General features: G+C 34.4%; 1 protein-coding gene across 2 annotated transcripts in view; it reads right to left on the reverse strand.

The window, feature by feature from the left end:
* LOC136853053 (uncharacterized) overlaps nt 1-22,500 on the reverse strand; it is a 524,065-nt gene that overhangs the window by 139,131 nt on the left and 362,434 nt on the right. For both annotated transcript variants that reach the window (XM_067128283.1, XM_067128284.1), the window contains one exon: nt 13,052-13,117. The gene's annotated coding sequence lies outside the window, so the exon portion shown is untranslated. The remainder of the gene's footprint in view (nt 1-13,051; nt 13,118-22,500) is intronic.

Consider the following 22,500-nt stretch of genomic DNA (forward strand, 5'->3'; position numbering starts at 1 on the left):
CAGCACTAGACCTACGTCTCTGCGACTGATCAATGGTTTTATGTATGTATGTATGTATGTATGTATGTATGTATGTATGTATGTATGTATGTATGTATGTATACACATATTTATAGATGCATAAATTTTTTATCTGGCAGTCTGATAGATATTTGGTCAGATAAATACCTCTCACTAATGCAGTTGCTTCTTTTCATAGATACTATGTTATGACATTTTTTTCAACTAAAGCTAGCTGCTATTTTAGTAGTTCCTGAACGCGAAGAAATTTAGAGCTACTATCCAATTAGAATTTTATTTCTATTCGGTGGTCACCTAGTAGAAGCTTGATTTTTTTAAAGAGCTCAGTAAGCTATTTATTTTCTCGGCCTCTTCTATAAATACACTGTGCATATTTTAAATAATAAGCGCAATTATACGTCTTGTACACTATAACATTAAATATCAACAGAATAAGCCATCATACGTCGCATTATTCCGGAAATGCCCAACTTTCCAGCACAATCTATTTCCTAGAAACGTCAGCAGGGCCAATTAGAGAACTACAAAAAGACGTGATTCAGATTCACATCAGGAACACTTTCCAAAGTAGACAAACGGCTGCTGACGAAATCCAAATTATCTGGTGACATCCGACCCTGATGAATTTCCTATATTTAATCAAGGACTTCAGAATCACTGGGGAAACCACCACCTGGGTTACGAAAGGAGGGAATGTGTTGAGGAAGGATTTTGGAACCCCAAACTATTATCAATACGGATTTCCGAAAGGGATTACCCTTAAAGATTTTGGCCGGAGTAAAGACATTACAAGTGGATTCCAGAAACCCAAACACAGGCTTTCCAGGATTTTAAAATTGGTAAAGATCTTCCAGAAGAATCCTGGAAAATGAAAGAAATACCATCACGGACATTGTAAATAATCAACACCCTCTTAAACAATTCCTAAAACCAGATTCCAGAAGCCAAAACACAGACCATACATGATTTTAAAATTGGTAAAGACCTTTCAGAAGAATCCTGGAAAATGAAAGAAATACCATCACGGACATTGTAAATAATCAACACCCTCCTCAAGGATTCCTAAAACCAGATTCCAGAAGCCAGAACACAGACCATCCAGGTTTTTAAAATTGGTAAAGACCTTCCAGAAGACTACTGGAAACTGAAGGAAAGACCATCAAGGACACTGAAAATAGTCAAGACCTTCTTCAAGAATTCCTAAAACCCATAAGTGAGGCCGTTAAGGATTTCGAAAAGGTTAACGACCTTCCAGATGGATACTGGAAACAAAAAGAACGGCCATCAAAAGAATACGAAGTTTCTGGAAACCTGGAAAACGACCGGCAAGAATTCCGAAGAGAATGAAGTCTCTGCATGAGGTTAATGACTTCGTACTGGAGACCCTGAAACGCAATTAAATTCAATCACTGGAAAGATCATCCAAATTCAAAAACCGTACACCATATTCCAGAAGGAACACAAACAAGACACAAGGATTCCAGAAATCGAGAATCACTAGGAGAGAGTAGAGCCGAAGGGACAAGGATTCCAGAAACCGAAAGCCATCAAGGATTTCCTAAGGAATAAAAACATCGGGCAAGGAATTCTGGAAAATGAGGAGGAGGTCTGGAAGTGACGTGGCTCTCTTGGGAAGCCGCCAAAGGAGAGAAGAGAGGAGGAGACAGGGACCCACCCCTAATAAAGACAATTCCAGAGAAATATACACAATAAAAACATCTCAGAGAGAGAGAGAGAGAGAGAGAGAGAGAGAGAGAGAGAGGGGGAGATGCAGTTTTCCAAAAAGCCTACTTCATTGAGTGTTTATATAAGAGAAACCTTTATTCCAGAAAAAAAAGTGTAAAACATTCACGAGAGAGAGAGAGAGAGAGAGAGAGAGAGAGAGAGAGAGAGAGAGAGAGAGAGAGAGAGAGAGAGAGAGAGAGAGAGAGAGGCTAAAAGTCAATACTAATATACGGAATATATGCATTGCGCCATTGATTTTTATTCCTCTCACGTCACCTTTCCAAATAAGATTTCATGTAGTGGTAAGTGCGGAGTTTCGTTCGTTCTGGAGAGAGAGAGAGAGAGAGAGAGAGAGAGAGAGAGAGAGAGAGAGAGAGAGAGAGAGAGAGAGAGAGAGAGAGAGAGAGAGAGAGAGTTTTGTAACTTGTTCTTAACAGAAACAAAGAGTGAGAGTTATGTGTTAATATAAATTAACTTTCAAAATATATATATATATATATATATATATATATATATATATATATATATATATATATATATATATATATATATATATATGCACAAACTATGTAAGTTTGTGTTTGCACTTCTTTTGTTTTTCAAAATCACCAATAATGGGAAATGGCATACTGATAACCACGGTACCCAGTCAATCCCACAATCGATCCCAGTAGGGAGACAATCCATTAGGCCTCTAAAACATAAACAGCGAATCAAGTACTTAGTTGTTTCTCAATCTCAATTTCCGTGTCCTCGGTCAAGTGTAATGGATCCCAGCAAGGTAGGAAAAGGGCGTGGGGCCCGTAATCTCACTCCAGAAGACTTGTGAGAACGGAAAGTATAAAATGAGCCAACACTTTTAAGGGAAAAGCTTTGATTCTAATAAAATATAACTTACCCGTCAACCGTAACAAAGTCGTGTAAGCTAGACAAACATAAGAGGGTGGCTGCAATTTATGCAAATTGCAAATCAAAATCTGACAGATGAAATTTACGAAATCAGTTCCACTGAGAGTTTATAAAAGATACATCACTTCTATGCAAAAACCAATTACCTCGACGCGGGCTGCGTATTACCAACGTCAGTCATCTTAGGCAACGGAAACGCCAATACCCAAAATATAAGAAAACTTTTTTTTAAGACAAAAGGCAACTTCTCCCTGGATGGTTGCGCACTTTTTTTTTTTACAGCCTTTCTTCGTTCGTGGAAACCGAAAATGGACTCTCTCTCTCTCTCTCTCTCTCTCTCAATTCGGAGAAACCAGTGGAATTCTATTTCACTCTATTCGCCTCTCTCTCTCTCTCTCTCTCTCTCTCTCTCTCTCTCTCTTGCACATAATTTCTCGTTTCGAGTCTCCCAAGTACACGGGGGATCTATCATTTTAAAACAAACTTGATAATATGGGCATATAAAACAGCTGGTAGAAAAAATTCACATATAATTCAAATAATTGTGTCATAAGCAAATGCAATGATTATCTTATGCATAGGCCTACGTCATCATCAACAATAACAACAACATCAAACAATAACAATGATCAAAATAACAGCCGACTCAATAATACGGTGATAAACAAATAAAGATAAATAAAAAGTAAAAACACCAAACAAAAACATAAAGAAAATAACATACGCCCCATTCGATTAAAGCAACTGACATAAACAAATGAACAAATTCTACGAAATACTCTATTAAACTTTTCCTTGAAATGATAAAACAAAAAAAATAGAAAATAATCGCTCACAATGCATCTCTCGTCCATCCGATCCTGGGCCACGACATGCATTTATATTCATGTGATGGAAATCATGTGAGCGAATACCTCTGGACTGAAAACTTTATGAGAGTTTCTCTCTCTCTCTCTACACATAGGTGTGTGTGAGACACACAAACACACACACGCACATACACATATATGAGCATAAAATCTACAGATCACTTTTTTATATATACACACACACAGATACACAATACACACACACACACACACTTATATTTATATATGTATGTGTGTGTACACAAAATCTACTGGTCACTTTTCACCTGATAAGTATGTCAGGTGGGTAACACGACCTTGTCATGACAATCCGGATGCGGGTTCGAGCCCTGCTAACGGGCGTCAGCGGAATTTCTTCATATCCTTCCTCTTGGGTCTCAGGCTTTCTCAGTGACAACTTTTGTTCGAGAAGATTATATACATACATATATATATATATATCCAAATACGTATATATATATATATATATGCATATATATATATATATATATATATATATATATATATATATATATATATATATATATATATATATATATATATATATATATATATTTGCATGCACTCTATAAGTATGTATATTTATTTATTTATATATGTATATAGATATACATACAAACATATATATAAATACATACATACATACACACACACCCATACACATACTTATCTTCTACGTGCATGCACAAAATATGGATACCAACATATACGCACCAAAAAAAAAAATAAAAATAAATAAATAAATAAATGTATAAAAGCAAGTGAATACCCAGAAACGGCAAACAAACTCACGGTGATCCCGCGCGATCCATCCATATTACATAAGGTTCAGACCGAATGCGGAAGTCGCCCTATTGACAAAACCGTCTTCCCATAACGCGTAGTTTCAGCGCCCAACGGATCAATCAGTCTTGATAGCTTGCAAATCAGCAATGCATCACGACCGTTGCAGGTAACGGTAGGTTCAGTGACCAAGGACGTGAAGCTTCGGGTACTCTTGAATGAGACTGGAAACAGAGAGAGAGAGAGAGAGAGAGAGAGAGAGAGAGAGAGAGAGAGATTCAGTGACCAAGGACATGAACTTTCGGGTATTCAGAGAGAGAGAGAGAGAGAGAGAGAGAGAGAGAGAGAGAGAGAGAGAGAGAGAGAGAGAGAGAGAGATTCAGTGACCAAGGACGTGAAGCTTCGGGCAGTAGTCTTAAATGAGACTGGAAAAAGAGAGAGAGAGAGAGAGAGAGAGAGAGAGAGAGAGAGAGAGAGAGAGAGAGAGAGATTCAGTGACCAAGGACATGAACTTTCGGGTATTCAGAGAGAGAGAGAGAGAGAGAGAGAGAGAGAGAGAGAGAGAGAGAGAGAGAGAGAGAGAGAGAGAGAGAGAGAGATTCAGTGACCAAGGACGTGAAGCTTCGGGTAGTAGTCTTAAATGAGACTGGAAAGTGAGAGAGAGAGAGAGAGAGAGAGAGAGAGAGAGAGAGAACTTGAAGATCTTCATGTTGGCCTGACGCGCTACAGATAGACAGAATAGATTGATAGATAGAACAGACCGGCTGATAGACAGACAGATAGATCCAATCGCCATTTAAGGAGGAGAGTGACACACCGGAGTAAGAGACCAGAATAGGGTTACCTGAAGGGGGGAGGGGGGAGGATGGGGGTTGCTGTTAATGTAGAGAAACCCTTATATGTGAATAGAAGGGAGGGGAAAGATGCAAGGGGATGTATTTTAGGGTACGTAAGAATTAGGGTGGCATGCTAGGATATAGGAAAAAGAGACACACATTTATACAGTAAGCAGCAAAAAGATGCCTCATACTATATTAACGGTACCCATCTGACAAAGAAATATTCTGTTTCATGAATTCAGTGTCACAGAACAAACCTCTCAACTTTCATGGAAAGTCTATGAAATTTTTATTTTTCATTTGTATACATTATTTATTTGTTACGAATACTAAAAGGTATGAAATAAAAAAATATACATCCAACAGAGTCAAAAGTGCCCCTATCAAACTCTAATTTTCCCAGCATGTCTCAAAAATTTTGCGAAGTCTACAAACAGCGTATAATCAAGGCCACCGAAAATAGATCTATCTTTCGGTGGTCTCGGTATAATGCTGTATGAGGAGCGGCCCATGAATCTTTAACCACGGCCCGGTGATGGCCTGTTCTATATCTTTGTCAGACGCACGATTATGGCTAATTTTAGCCTTAAATAAAATAAAATCTACTAAGGCTAGAGGGCTGCAATTTGGTATGTTTGATGATTGGAGGGTGGATGAACAACATAACAATTTGCAGCCCTCTAGCCTCGGTAATTTTTAAGATCTGAGGGCGGACAGAAAAAGTGCGGACGGACAGACAAAGCCGGCACAATAGTTTTCTTTTCAGAAAACTAAAAGTAAATAACGAGTAAATGCACTTTTCATAACCCCGTCGGCTCTGTCGCTAGCTGTTTGTGTGAGTATGCGTATGTGCGTGCATAAGTACCCACATGTATATATTTATGAACAAAAACACACAATATAATAACCTCCATTCCATGACGAAAAAAAGGTAAAGTTATTAATTCAGCTTACACCAAGTCCATCTATCAATCAAAATAATGACGGCATTAATCATGTAATGAACAGAATTAACTTAAGCTCCAGAAGAGAATATTTCTAATTAATTCTTCACAAAATAAAGAAATAATTAATGATCATGTATAACGATTATGAAAGACATTTTTAAAATCTTCATACACTGTAACTGACTGGTTCTGAATATGTAAGTCGGTAGTATTTCCCAATAATGTTTTTTTCCCCTTTAATGAAAGCAACGGGCACTTTCTTTTATGAAGCTATCAATTTTACAGTCTCTACACAACGATGTTATAACAGTTCTTTTGTCTGAAGTCACAAGAACTGTTGTAAGTACGAAAGTTGCCAGGGAACCATTACAGAACCATTTCTGTAGCTTCGAACGACAATATACAGCATCGGTTCAGCACTTGGATTACTTATTAAAACGCGTATGCTACAGTACTGCTTCTATAAACAAACTGGGCAACTGTTCTAAACAAGGACCCTACACAAGCTCGGCAAACGAAAATGTTTAAGGTTCTATACAAGATCAACGGATCTTTCCTTGATAGTGACCGCCACGGGTTTATAACCCGGTATGTAGCCACCTTTGCGGCGTGTTTAGTAACAAGCCCGATGGGGATTAGAGTAAAAACATAAACGACCCCCGAAAACCCTTGGGGGCGGTCACTATCTAGGAAAGATCCAGATCAACTAATCAGTGCTGTGTGCCAATTAGCAAGATGCGTATCAGTCGCGTCAACGCCTCAGTACTTGGCAACGGGATGACAAAACCGGTTACACGTGATTGAGTTATTGCGTTGATTTCATACAAGGAAAACATACCGGTTCATGGCAACGATGATTTAACACCGGTTCCACGTGACCAAAATGCAACGGCTAATTCGTACTAACGGAACGAGATGAACGTGCAAACACCGGTTCTCACACACGAAAAAACATAAAAAGCAATTTTCCTAATTTGGTTCCAAACACGAAATAAAAAAAAAAAACCGGTTCCACGCGCCGGTGCCGCAAGTAGAGTTCCACAAAGAGAAGACGTATCTGTTCCGCGAACTGGGGTTGTAACAACCGGTTCTACAACCGCAACAGAGTAATCACACACCGGATACGGCTCACAAAAGCACTAATTTCCGGAGGGCCTCTGTAGGTTTAATGGAAGCCATCGGATTTTGAGCTCAACACAAATTAATCCAGATTTGCTCCCCCCCCCCTTTTCTTTCTTCTTTCTCTCTCTCTCTTTCTCTCTCTCTCTCTATATATATATATATATATATATATATATATATATATATATATATATATATATATATATATAAAGAGAGAGAGAGAGAGAGAGAGAGAGAGAGAGAGAGAGAGAGAGAGAGAGAGATTAATCTGTAATTATAAATGTACACACACACACACACACATATATATATATATATATATATATATATATATATATATATATATATATATATATATATATATATATATATATATATATATATATATATATATATATGATCACAAGGTCCTGAACTGACAGCCTGCTGTGTATGTGTGGGACAGAATAGAACCAGCTTCCAAGTACCTTAACAGAGAGAGGAGAAAGTAAAAGAACATTCAAGTGTTGGGCAGATACACAATATACTTTCGACACTTATTCAACGTTATACTTCTAAAATCCTAAAAATATAGTTATCTCACCAGATTATAAAAAGAAAATTAAAGTAAATTATCAGTAACCCCTCCAAAAAAATATATGGCAATTTTCACAAATGCATAAAAATGAAATAGATTACATTCTTATATAAATCATCCGTGCCTACAAGTAAGTCCCGTTTAAACCATGGATTTCATCAAGTTTGCATTCAATTCCGAATCAGTCTATAAAAAAATTAATAAAAAACAAAAACGTTTTTCTGCAATCCACTGTGAATAACTACATTCGCAAACCACCGCGTCATACAATTCTACTTTTAATTCCATGTCAATTTGAAAAAATAAATAAAAAAAAAAACTCAATCAGAATTCCTGTCTAGTATCTGTAACTATAATGCAGCCCACTGTAAGGGCTCAACCTACCGTGGCCAACTTAATAAAACAATTTGTAACCCATCAAATGGTCTCGTTTATTGTAGCGGGGTTCGCTGGAATTCGGGACCGTCTCTGAATGGGGGCGGTTTTGCTGTTAATGGGAAGTCGATTGTAAAAGCGAGATTTTAGGAGATTTTAAGTTTCAAGAGATTTTAAGTCCATGTGTGAGAGACGCGTCAAGTCTTTATTATGAGAGTAAAAGGTTCCAGGAAGTGCTGGTTTTAATGTTCATAAAACGAAGGAGACTTGGTAAAACGAACATTGTTACAAATTCAAGTAATGTTTATTGACGTTTTTATGGGCAAAGATCAGCCAGAACAAGTAAAAATTAAACTAACAACATAAATGTGATCGTAAAATCGACTTGACTTCAAGTATAGGAATATAATAATACGCAAGGCACGACACAAGCACATAAAAAATAAATGAAAATGTAAAAAAAGGGAAGCAGGCAATTTTAAATGTAAAAAAATACACTGAAAGTTGAAAAATGGATTTTCAAATTACTAATATGGTGTAAGGCACAAAATGGTCGATCTTTTAAAACTATTTTTATTTTATACGTTAAAGGAAACAATGTTTCAAAGGATATTAAAACAGTGATTTGTTATTCAACAATGAGCTAAAAAAAAAAAAAGAATAAAGGAGAATAAAGGAGACATAATCATAAATCATTTGTAACATATGAGGAAACACTGAAATAAAACAGTCATATGTTATAGAGCCAGGAAAGAAAGGTGCATGAAAGAAAATAAATAAATAAATAAAAGCTTAAAAAATAAAAAAATAAAACGATGACATACAAAGGATTCCAAGCCTTTGTCTTCGGCACAAAAATCAAAACCCGAAACAAACAAATAGCAAACAACCCAAATGGAAGAACTATAAAGAAACAAAGAAACAACAAACTGAAAGAAGAGGGAGGAGCAAGAAAATCAGAAGAAGAAAGAGAAGAAAGATTACGCAAAGAAAGAGCGAATCAAAAAAGCCACAGGAATAAAATAACCAATCCTCCGACCCACAGTCCCATGAGAAATGCACCAAATAGAAAAACGATGAGAGAGAGAGAGAGAGAGAGAGAGAGAGAGAGAGAGAGAGAGAGAGAGAGAGAGAGAGAGAGAGAGGGTTAAACACTAGAGAAATACAAAATAAAAATATCAATTCTTCAATTTCCGTTCTGCAAGAAACAAACCAATGTAAAAAGAGAGAGAGAGAGAGAGAGAGAGAGAGAGAGAGAGAGAGAGAGAGAGAGAGAGAGAGAGAGAGAGAGAGAGAGCACTTTGCCAGGTGCTGGCGAGTCACACTCACTCAACGGAAATAAATTTCTCTCAGTGACTCACTGTCAGCTTAGCCAAGGCTGTCAAATACAAGATTCCAGAGAACAACATTAACAACAACAAAGAAAACAACAACAAGAGCAAGAACAACGGCATAGCAGACTTTCGAGGTTAAGAATGGTGGGGATAATAACCTGTTCGATACTTGCTTAATCTATGCATTGTATAAACGTTTATGGCACATACTGTATATGTATCACCTCATTTGATACACACACATACACTCTATATATATATATATATATATATATATATATATATATATATATATATATATATATATACATATACACACATATATTATATGTGAAGAGCGTGTACTTCTGTAGATATATATATATATATATATATATATATATATATATATATATATATATATATATATATATATATATATATATATATATAGAAAAGTATATGTATGTAAGTATGTATGTGTATGTGTATATATAAACAATGTATGTGTACAGAATACATGTAAACAGATCAACAGATACATACACATACATAAAATGTCTGCTTCCTCGCAGAGAGCAAAAAACAAAACAAACCCATTCACCATACACAAAAAAAAAGTCTTCTAAACAAAAGAACAAAAGCACAAGCCGGAAATAAACCAGAACCAAATTAACAAGGAACAAACACAAGCGCGCAAAAGGAAAGACGCCAAACAAAAGCACACACACACACACACATCCTAAGGGCCGGCAGCAGCAACTGCGCGAAGACAATGCTTCTCGCGAACGGGACAAAGAAAAGGAACAAAATAAGAGCCTGTAATAACAGCTGTAACATGATGATGACAGAGGAAGAGAGAGAGAGAGAGAGAGAGAGAGAGTCGTGACCAAAGCAAGATTGAGAAATTGTATATCCCGGCGACATGATTTCCCCCTCCGTTGGTGGTTTGACGTTATTGACTGCGGATAATAATAATAATAATAATAATAATAATAATAATAATAATAATAATAATAATAATAATAGTTATCTGGTAAAATTATTATCGGTACAATAAAAAACTTAACCCTCCATTGTTATTGATTGTAAATAATAATAATAATAATAATAATAATAATAATAATAATAATAATAATAATGATTGTTGTTTACCCGACAAAATTATGGGTATAGGCTAATAACAATAAATATGTAACCCTCCCATGTTACTGACTATAAATAATAATAATAATAATAATAATAATAATAATAATAATAATAATAATAGTGATTTACCCTATAAAATGTTTATGGGCATAACACTAATAAAAACTCAACCCTGAAGAATTGGAAGATAATATGTTTTTGTAATATGTTTTTGCTCAAGTTTGTTTGTTTGTGAATGTGTTGGTTACGAGGACTGTGCCTTAGGACGCGTAACAAAGGATTACATTTTAGGAGAAAGAGGACCTCTCTCTCTCTCTCTCTCTCTCTCTCTCTTCTCTCTCTCTCTCTCTCTCAAGTCGAAGACGACGATTAGGATCCAGAGCTACGCGTGTTATCATAAACAACCCTGTAAGTGAGGTCAGGGTTTGGATGTATCTGTAATTGGCACTACTTAAGTTTTCGGTCTCAAATCACACTTACATTATAAGTATTAGTGTCCTAGTAGCAACAATCTTAATACTATATGATACTAAATAGACAAAAATAGGTAAAAAAAAAAGTACTTAATGCAAAGACACAAATTCACACAAATTCATTTTCATTTATATATTACCATTCACGAGCAGTCTCTCTCTCTCTCTCTTCTAAGTATACCTTAGTTGAACCAGACCACTGAGCTGATTAACAGCTCTCCTAGTGCTGGCCCGAAGGATTAGACTTATTTTAAGTGGCTAAGAACCAATTGGTTGCCTAGCAACGGGACCTACAGCTTATTGTGGAATCCGGACCACATTATACCGAGAACTGAATTTCTATCACCAGAAATAAATTCCTCTAATTCTTCATTGGCTGGCCGGAGACTCGAACTCGGGTCTAGCAGAGTGCTAGCCGACAACTCTACCGACTCATCCAACGAGGAACTGTCTCTCTCTCCTAAGACCAGCCGATAGTCTCTGCTTAAATTCGCAAACAGAGACAACCGATATCTTCACATCTTAATGAAGACAGCAATACTGATGCCAATTCTCACTTGTTCAACAAAATCTGCAACAGTACTTTCAAGTGCCCGCGCACCAATGCCTTAGTTTTTCTTACCTACAGTTTTATATAATTGTCTGCTTGTTCATCTATCTGCATTTATTTGACTCTGTTTGCTTCTTTCTTTCTCTGTTAATCCATGTTATTTTTTTTTATTTTCTTTCCTTGCCTGTTTATCAATATTTCTTTGCTATTTTCTTTCTTTCTTTTCCTGTTCATCCATATTTATTTGTCGTTTTCTTTCTTTCCCTGTTTGTCTATGTTATTTCTTTGTTATTTTCTTTCTTTCCCTGTTTATCTACGTTATTTCTTTGATATTTTCTTTCTTTCCCTGTTTATCCATGTTACTTCTCTGTTATTTTCTTTCTTTCCCTGTTTAACAATGTTACTTCTTTGATATTTTCCGTCTTCGTTTTTAACATAAACATTCCATTCAGTGGAATTATTATTCTGTTAATTAATAATAATAATAATAATAATAATAATAATAATAATAATAATAATAATAATAATACACTACTGATACCAAAGCAAACAGTTTTATCATATTCCTCGCGTATCAGAGTTACGCCGAGATTAATCTACTGTACAAGTGTAGCGTACAGGGTAATTTGAGCACACCTGTTATTAGCTAAACACACCTGTAGGCTCTACTACTACTCTCTCTCTCCCCCTCCTTTACATCTGTGAGCCGTTCAACAAATTAATGAGTACTACACACCTGTATAAACGGTATTCGATAAGAGTCCCTTTTAAGATAACACAGCACAGTATAAGTGATAGGAAAAGTTCAATTACCCCCTTGAGAGCTAAGCATTCATTAGCAGGCTCAGCATTAAGCAAGTTATCAAGTATATTTATGTATGATGAAAATAGAGTTTTTTAAACTAAACACAAACAAACCAATCGGAAGAAAGAAATAGAAAATCAAGCGATAGCTTCTGCATTTTTTATATACATTTTTCGTGATTAAAAAAGCTTGACGTTTCGAAATTCATTTACAATTTAAAGAAGATATACTGGTAGGAGAGAGAGAGAGAGAGAGAGAGAGAGAGAGAGAGAGAGAGAGAGAGAGAGAGAGAGAGAGAGAGAGAGACTACGGTGATACCGGTCTTTCATTCTATTACGTAAAACAAGGATGAATGTCAATGCAAAGATATCCTACGGGGTTTACAATCCTGCTGAATCCTACCGTGCATTTCTCTCTCTCTCACACACATACACAGATTCTAGTATTTCACATCTACACTGGCATTATTCAGTGTATTTCCTTTTGAATATATCTTTCTTGTATGTACAGCCATACATCTCTACTGGTGTACAATATACACAATATTTATCTACAGATATTATATACAAATGTCACATTAATCACTACACTTACCTTCTGGTCAAAGTCTGAGTCCTCTCACTCGGACAGACGATTGTCCCTCTTCATCTTGATATCCAACTGCAAAAGAGAGAGAGAAAAATAAGTATCATAAAACTGAAATACACATATATGCATAAAGAGAGCTAAACTACGGGTTCTTCCTGGAGGGGAGATGAGACAATATTACCGAAACATAGAGTAAGGAGTATAAATCCAAGTACAAATAAAATCCGAAGTCAAATAAAACATATGTTATAAGATCAATGAAAAGGCAAAATTCACCAGAACACAGCTATCTTAATCTCAGAGTTTCTGCTGAAGCATATATATATATATATATATATATATATATATATATATATATATATATATATATATATATATATATATATATATATATATACATATATATGATTATAACCACTTTTGTACGTGATTCATTTATCACACGTTACCACAGGTGAAAAATAAGAGACGGGGTGTAGGTCCTGACCGGTTTCGACTTTATTTCCAAGCCAATGAATTTATTTTTTGCTTTAATCTAGCACTGTCGAATGAAGTATAAAAGGCCCATAAATAACAATATTAACATAACAAAACCATTCATTTCGAATTCCAATTCTTCAATAACAACAAAACCATTTATTTCGACAGCCAATACTTCAATCCTAATCACTGATGAATGTGAACAGTTTGTTGTTGTATATTAAGCTAGGTAACTGCTAGCACGGGCTCTTGCTCTTAAAGCAGTGCGTTTGATTATTTATAAGGAATATGTGGGTGTGGAATAACGACGTTGGAGGGACTGGAAATGGTTGTTGCCACGGGATGGAAGGGGTCAGTCCACCTCGTTAGCTTCCCCCTGCATCGAGAGTCTGGTGGGCGTATCCGCTGGAACATATATTATTATTATTATTATTATTATTATTATTATTATTATTATTATTATTATTATTCAGAAGATGAACCCTAATCATATGGAACAAGCCCACAGGAGCCACTGACTCGAAATTCAAGCTTCCAAAGAATATGGTGTTCATTAGGAAGAAGTGAAGGTAAAGAGAAATACAGAAAGAGATCCCACTTATTAAAAAGAAACAATAAATTAATAGAATATGGTGTTCATTAGGAAGAAGTGAAGGTAAAGGGAAATGCAGAAAGATAAACCACTTATTAAAAAGAAACAAATTAATAAATATAAAAATATATTAAAACGCAATTCCACGTGTACTCTGGAGGACTGTACCCCAATACGAACTCTGGCAGCTATCACTCTTCCAAAAGCATACAGGGGCAAGAGAGAGAGAGAGAGAGAGAGAGAGAGAGAGAGAGAGAGAGAGAGAGAGAGAGAGAGAGAGAGAGAGAGAGAGATTAGATTAAAATATTAGGTCCAGGCCTGAGGCCAAGCGCTAAGACCCGACAGATCATTCGGTACAATGATGAATGAATTAAAATGAAATTAAAGACTGCATATAGGCACATCCTCTCATACTGAAACACAGAGAGAGAGAGAGAGAGAGAGAGAGAGAGAGAGAGAGCGGCTATAGTGCGGGCTCGTGAGCGCACTCCAACTGAATCTCAAAATGAGGTAGAAGAGATTCGCGTAAGAACGGCTCCTAAGAATGACTTGTCGGTCATATCAGATTTCCAGTGTCCCCCTGGCAGTCTCAAATTGCCAGTTTTACTGATGATGGCGGATTAAGCAATCTTTTGAAAAACAGGCCAGCACCTTTCCAATATATGACATAAACGGTATATGCAAGCTCTATGAGCCATATCTTGGCGTATTACAGAATATCACGAGAAACCGCCCAGCCTCTTCCAAATATAATATGATATAAACGGTATCTGCGAGCTCTCTGAATCATATCTCAACTGATCGTGTTTGCTTCACTAATCATTCAAGTAATTGCACGGGATTTCATAAACACCGACATATGCTTGCTTTTATATGTGCCTTAAAGAGTGAATTGTTGATGAATTTGGGATAATGAAAAATAAACAAACTGATAACAGATCAGTATCGACCTTTGAAACTTGATAAAAAAATACAAACTGGAAAAAATATATTTAGATATATATATATATATATATATATATATATATATATATATATATATATATATATATATATATATATATATATAAAGAATAAATATAATCACAAGTACAAATATATATACATAATATATATATATATATATATATATATATATACATATATATATATTATTTATATATTTATATATATATATATATATATATATATATATATATATATATATATATATAATATAATTTATTCTCCAATTTAGTTTTTTTAAATACGCGAACTGTCATATTTGAGATCTCAAGTTAATTTGTTGACATTTTTCAACGCAATGGAGGTTTATTTTACAGCTGAACTCTATTTGACTGTTGTATGAATGGGGGGGGGAGGCCTCTGTAGTATATTTTGGGTCAGACGTTAATGAACTATATTGATTTTTTTCCAGATAACCATGCAAAGATGTCCTAGGACTTCTAAAATGCATCAATCTTACCTCAACCCCGCCCCCACCCAATCCAAAATCCCCTTGAATGGAATGGCACTTCCCAATACATCAAAGCCTCCTCAACCCCTCCTATCACCAATTCTCTTACTGAACCCATAATCCCCTTCATAATGACATCCAAAACTCTGCCCCCACTCCACCCTCTACTTTAACTAATCCACGATCAAAGGAGAGCGTTCAATCTCACTGCAAACAGGCAAATAAAATGCATATTTAATGAAGCAATAATGAGAACACTGGGTCTTTCTGTGTGGAGCCTGTTTTCTATGGGGAGGTTTGAGTGTTTTAGTTCAACAACAAAAAATAATAATAATAATAATAATAATAATAATAATAATAATAATAATAAATTATTTCTATTATCAAATCTTATTACATTGATAAAAATACCAGACAGATGTTAATAGCAATAATGAGGATGATTTGGGTAAAAAACAAAGTAAAAATACTGACAATGGAATAAAGCATTACAAAATAAATCAGAGCTGCTTCAAAAGGTACAATCAGTAACTTTTACATCATGACCTCAAGTCCCACTACCAAATATTCCCAAAATTTATTTTATATAAGGGGCATAAGTCATTCTATAGAATAACCTAAAAAAAGTTCCTATAGATGGAGCTCTCAAGTTCTACTATAAAAAGAGCTATAAATAGTTTAATCGAAACCTCAAGTCCTATAATAATATCATCCAAGAATCTATTTCTTAGAAGGACTTCTAGTCCTATAAGAATATCCTCCAAGAGTCTATTTCTTTGAGGGACCTCAATTCCTATAATATCCTCCAAGAATCTATTTCTTAGGACCTCAAGTCCTATAATAATATCCTCCAAAAATCTATTTCTTAGAAGAACTTCAAGTCCTATAATAATATATCCTCCAAGAATCTATTTCGTAAAAGGACTTCACGTCCTACAATAATATATCCTCCAATAATTTATTTCTTCAGAAGGACCTCAAGTCCTATAATAATATATCCTCCAAGAATCTATTTCTTTGAAGGACTTCATGCCCTATAATAATATGCCCTCCAAGAATCTATTTCTTTGAAGGACCTAAGTCCTATCATAAATGTAACTGACCTTTTTTTGAAACTGAGTGCAGACCTTCATTTATTTTAGGATAACCAGATTTCGAGTTGAAATTTTTTCCAAACCACTGATGGCAATATTGGAAATTTCTTTAATGATCAAAACAAGGGGTAGTCTCCAAGGGTAGCATATCGAAAACTCATAACCTGATTAACACTTACATTGTCAAAATCAAACCAAGAGTCAATATTTTAGTGGAAATAATAATAAAAATATAATACATTTCTTACTAATACATCGCCAAAACTAGCGTTTATCAGAGGCCTTTCTATCTTTTAATAATAATAATAATAATAATTATAATCCATTTCCTAAAATTCACAATACACTAATAATAATAATAACATAATAATAATAATAATAATAATAAACAACCACACTTATCGATTACATGCAAAGCTAAGACCCCAGAAGGCGACCCTAATTCTACCAGGAGACTAAATAGAACCTTGAATCGACTTCTCTATACGCACAAAGTTTCCTACTACCATCAAACTCATGATTCCGCGAGAATAAGCAGCCTCCGCTTCCCCACGTGATGACGAGGTTTGTCTTCGTCCCACGAGATTACAAACCACGTGCGATACAAAAAAAGAAGAAAAAAAAAAGTCCCTCGCCAGCGCGCGCGCGCCAACGGAGTCTAACATTGGCCAACTGCGCTTAAATTCGTGGAACCAGATGAGTCGGTTTGTTTGAAGTATGTGGTTGATTTTCTGTTTTTAATATATTTTTTTATTTCATTGACAGGTGGCGGTTATTAATCACTAACGCTATTGTTAATGTTAATATTATCAAATAGTTATTTAAAATCATCAAATTAATAATTTGCTACAAGACACGTTAACTCAGTAAAACTATGAAAGGAATCACATTCTACATAAAAACAATAAAGCCATTAAAAAATAATCATGCTTTAGTGTGAAAGCAAAAAATATTTTTTCAATGCAATTCGCCTCTATAATCTATACTTACTTATCCATAAAAATAAGGAAGGATTTTTCGATAAAAATTATGACTCCAATTAGGCTTTTCCCAAGTTAGAATTTATGTGCCGGGAGTAAAGAACATTAGGACTGAGTCATCGTCTGGGCAATTTCTCTTCTTCCAAATGTATGATAATTTACTTATATAAAATACCAGTCCACGTCATTATCAGATATAAAAACTCTACTATGAGTTTTGATTCTGGATTTTGATTCATTTATTATTATTATTATTATTATTATTATTATTATTATTATTATTATTATTATTATTATTATTATTATTATTATTATTATTATTATTATTATATATTATTATTATTATTATTATTATTATTATTATTATTATTATTATTATTAGCACACTTCCCTCTAGAACTAGCAAAAATGTCATAAGCTTGCAAAGCACAAAATGACTTAAATCAATAGGGAATGCCAATAGCATATAAGGAATGGCCATTATACAGCAAAAGGTAAATAAGGAATGACTTTAAAGTATAATATAATGCCTTCACAAGGTAGATTAAGCAAAAATTACTAAAATGAAATTGTACACCCAGCAATCAATATGTTTAATAATTCAGCATGAGATATAAGTAGCTAATGAGTGTCGATAGCATTATTCACTCATTTGTTATGAATGTGGCACATATTTAACATTACATTTATAGTGATAAATTTATTTGCTTATCATCAACCTGATATCTCATCTTTGCTTTTCTTTATTTACATTTTGATTTTATAATTTTCGCAGTGTACAATAATAATAATAATAATAATAATAATAATAATAATAATAATAATAATAATAATAATAATAATGAAAACCTCAGAGTAAATAGGTAAAAGAACAAAAATCTAATGACAAAACGGTATCACATTTAAACCAACGCGCATAATTCCATCTCTATAAATTATTTAAAAAACCTAAGTACAAACAAATAAACTTACATAAACAGTACAAGCAGGAAGTAAAAACAGAAACAAAGACCCAACAGCCAATATAAGAACAAACGTGCTAAACTGACCCCCCCAAAAAATGACAACAACAAATAATTCAATTTTTTTTCGCCCTGATAATGAAAATATTGCAGGTTCGTGTTATCTTCACATCCGGTAGATAAGAGGTTATCAGCAAATCCGAGCAACCGATAGAAAGCGAGTATTTCCACTAAACGTTTGGAAAGATGAGATGTTCCAAGGGCAGGATAGAATACGTAATAATAATAATAATAATAATAATAATAATAATAATAATAATAATAATAATAATAATAATAATACACACCAAGCATCACTTTTTGTGGTTTAATTAAATATTTCGGGAACTTTGACATAACTATATTAAAATGAAAAGTGAATAATTACATCTATCAGTACTATAAATCATAAGAGTTTATAATATGTATATACTGTGTGCGTGTGTATATATGTATATACAAGGGTATACAAACATAGAAACGATAATGTTTATTGAAGCAAATTAGTGAACAGGCTGAATACTGTAAAAACACGAACAAGAGAGAGAGAGAGAGAGAGAGAGAGAGAGAGAGAGAGAGAGAGAGAGAGAGAGAGAGAGAGAGAGAGAGAGAGAGACGTTAATTCAATCAATAAAGAGAGAAGCAGCAGCGCTCAAATAACGTGCAAGTGAACCATTATCACAAAATTAATTTGATTCGTCCCACTATTTCGAATCTAAATAAAATGGGATTAAAACGTATTGTACGAGTATTACATATGTATATATTTTATAAGATTTTTAACTACATACGTATTTAGACATTTACACATTTTTAATTACATCGCATTTACACATTTTAATCAAAAGCATATTTCCTTTGACGACAGGAAAAATAGAATTCTTGAGCTCTCGAATTATCAAAATCCACCAAATATTGACACAAAACTAGGTCGATCATTCAAAAGCAAATAAGGGCTGTAATGCATCACTGATTTATTATCAACTCTGTCGAACACATTCCATAAATATACAAAAAATATATCTGCTGCATAACGCCATAATGAATATCTCCATTACAACAACCAATTAAAAAAGAATTATATACCTACCGTGCACAGAATCACAATATAATGGATGAATAAATGATGCATATCTATTATATCCTAATTCCCCCCGCCCCCCAAAAAATGCGCCCAAATTTCTTCGGTGCAATCGAGTTTTCTGTACAGCATATAATGCTGTATGAAACTCTCAGCCGCGGCCCATGAAACTATCAGCCACAGCCCGGTGGTGGCCTGAGTTGTTAGTACCTACAGCGGTGCCAGACGCATGATCAAGGCTAACTTTAACCTTAAATTTGCAGCCCTTTAGCCTAAGTAGTTTTTACGATCTGAGGGCGGACGCACAAACAAACAAGTAAAAAATGTGCCGAAGTTTCTTCAGCGCTATCGAGTTTTCTGTACAGCGTATAATCAAGGACACCGAAAATAGATCTATCTTTTGGTGGTCTCGGTATCATGCTGTATGAGCCGCGGCCCATGAAACTTTAACCACGGCCCGGTGGTGGTCTATCCTATATCGTTGCCAGACGCACGATCATGGCTAATTTTAACCTTAAATCAAATAAAAACTACTGAGGCTAGAGGGCTGCAATTTGCTATGTTTGATGACTGGAGGGTGGATGATCAAGGTACCAATTTGCAGCCCTCTAGCCACAGGAGTTTTTAAGATCTGAGGGCGGACGGACAGACAAAAAGCCATCTCAATAGTTTTCTTTTACGGAAAACTAAAAAGCTGTTTACACGAACTAAATAAAAGTAAATAAAACTTTACTTTTTTTACAATAAAACCTTAAATGAATAATGCTAACAAACCCGCTTCACAGTTAAAATACCCAAAGGGAATACTACGTGCAGATTTTAACTGACGTATATAATTACACTGTTGACGCAAGTGCTTTAATGCACGCCGTGCGTCGTGCATACTTATTAATAACATATTTTAAACGTCGTATATACAAAAGCTTACATTCTACAGCCTACGTTTATACATGGATTCTTGCATGGAGAGAGTGAAAATATATAAGTTATTATGAATTGCAAAAACTCTCAGCCATTCATTTTTCCTACGTCGTCATTTGCGGGATTTCGCAAGCAAGGCTTAGTTATGAATGACCATGCATAAATAACTTCATTTGCCGCTGCGATGGTTCTTATAAAAATTCACTAATTTAACAAGCACAACTAATGAGGTACAATAAAGGGTCTACAATATTGGGTATCTATACTCACACACTGTATGTATGTATGTAGCCTATGTATATGTATGTGTGTATGTATATGTATATATATATATATATATATATATATATATATATATATATATATATATATATATATATATATATATATATATATGATTATTATACTTTTATATATGATTATTATCACTTTTGTAATGATTTCATTTATCACATATGGTATATATATATATATATATATATATATATATATATATATATATATATATATATATATATATATATATATATATATATATATATCAGAGAGAGACAGAGAGAGCCACTGTATTTGCCCGCACCGACAAAAGAGCATTTACGGCCCAAGACTCCTTAAGTAATCACAGTTCGCTAATATTTAAAGTCTAGAGCCTTTACTTCGTCACGGCCTTCCTTAGGGAGTTGTTTACTCTGCAAGGAGGACAGATGCTATACAAAATGCGAAATATTATGTGGGTACAAATGGAGGTGGAAAAGTGCACAAAACTAAGGAGTACAAGGTAAAGTTTATACTTGTTTGTCTGTGTCCCGGCACGCCCCACCTCTGTATATCTGTATATATATATATATATATATATATATATATATATATATATATATATATATATATATATATATATATATATATATATATATATATATATATATATATATATATATATATATATACAGTATATAGATAGATAGATATAATATCTATATGCTTGATGAAATATAGCAATCAAACAGATCAGGACACGCGTGCTGATTAATCTCTCTTGACAATATCTCTGATGATTCAGCACACCGCGAGGCGGAGATAAAGAAGATGCTGGTGAGTCAGCAGCGTCAGTGTCAGCGTCAGCACTCCAGGAAAACACGAGAGACTGACTGACCTCTTCTAATCGCTCCCATTCATTTTAACGACGAGACCTCATGTCTCTCAAGACCTCAACCTCGTAATAGCTTGCGGTCACCTATCCAAGTCATGGCCACGCTCGGAAGACCAGCGATGCAGCAAGCTGGACTTGAATTGATAATGAACCAGTAACTGACTTTTCACACACTTTAAAAATGAGTAAATAATACATTTGAACATTCAAGTCCTGTTATCATCTTGTAACTAACACATCCATATTTTATTAACGGCTTTCATTGGCAAAAACACAGTATCTTAGTCTTTTAATATCAGTATTGCATTGCAAACCCTTCATACCATTTTACTCAAATCCTTTATAAAGAGTTTTTATATATATATATATATATATATATATATATATATATATATATATATATATATATATATATATATATATATACATACATACATATATATATGTATGTATGTATGTATACACATACATATATAAATATATATATACATATACCTTTCGGCTTTACAAAACACTTGCATATCTAAGACTGGCTTCAAGAGACTTTGGAATAAACAAACCATTTCCATACACTGTCAACACCATTACCTAATGGTATTAGAATTAGAATATAAGATTTAGGCCAGGAGCCAAGCACTGGGAACTGTGAGGTCATTCAGTGCTGAAAATGAAATCGAAAGTATAAAAGGTCTGAAAGGTG

Source organism: Macrobrachium rosenbergii, chromosome 26, assembly GCF_040412425.1.
Source record: "Macrobrachium rosenbergii isolate ZJJX-2024 chromosome 26, ASM4041242v1, whole genome shotgun sequence".
NCBI classification, from domain to species: domain Eukaryota; kingdom Metazoa; phylum Arthropoda; class Malacostraca; order Decapoda; family Palaemonidae; genus Macrobrachium; species Macrobrachium rosenbergii.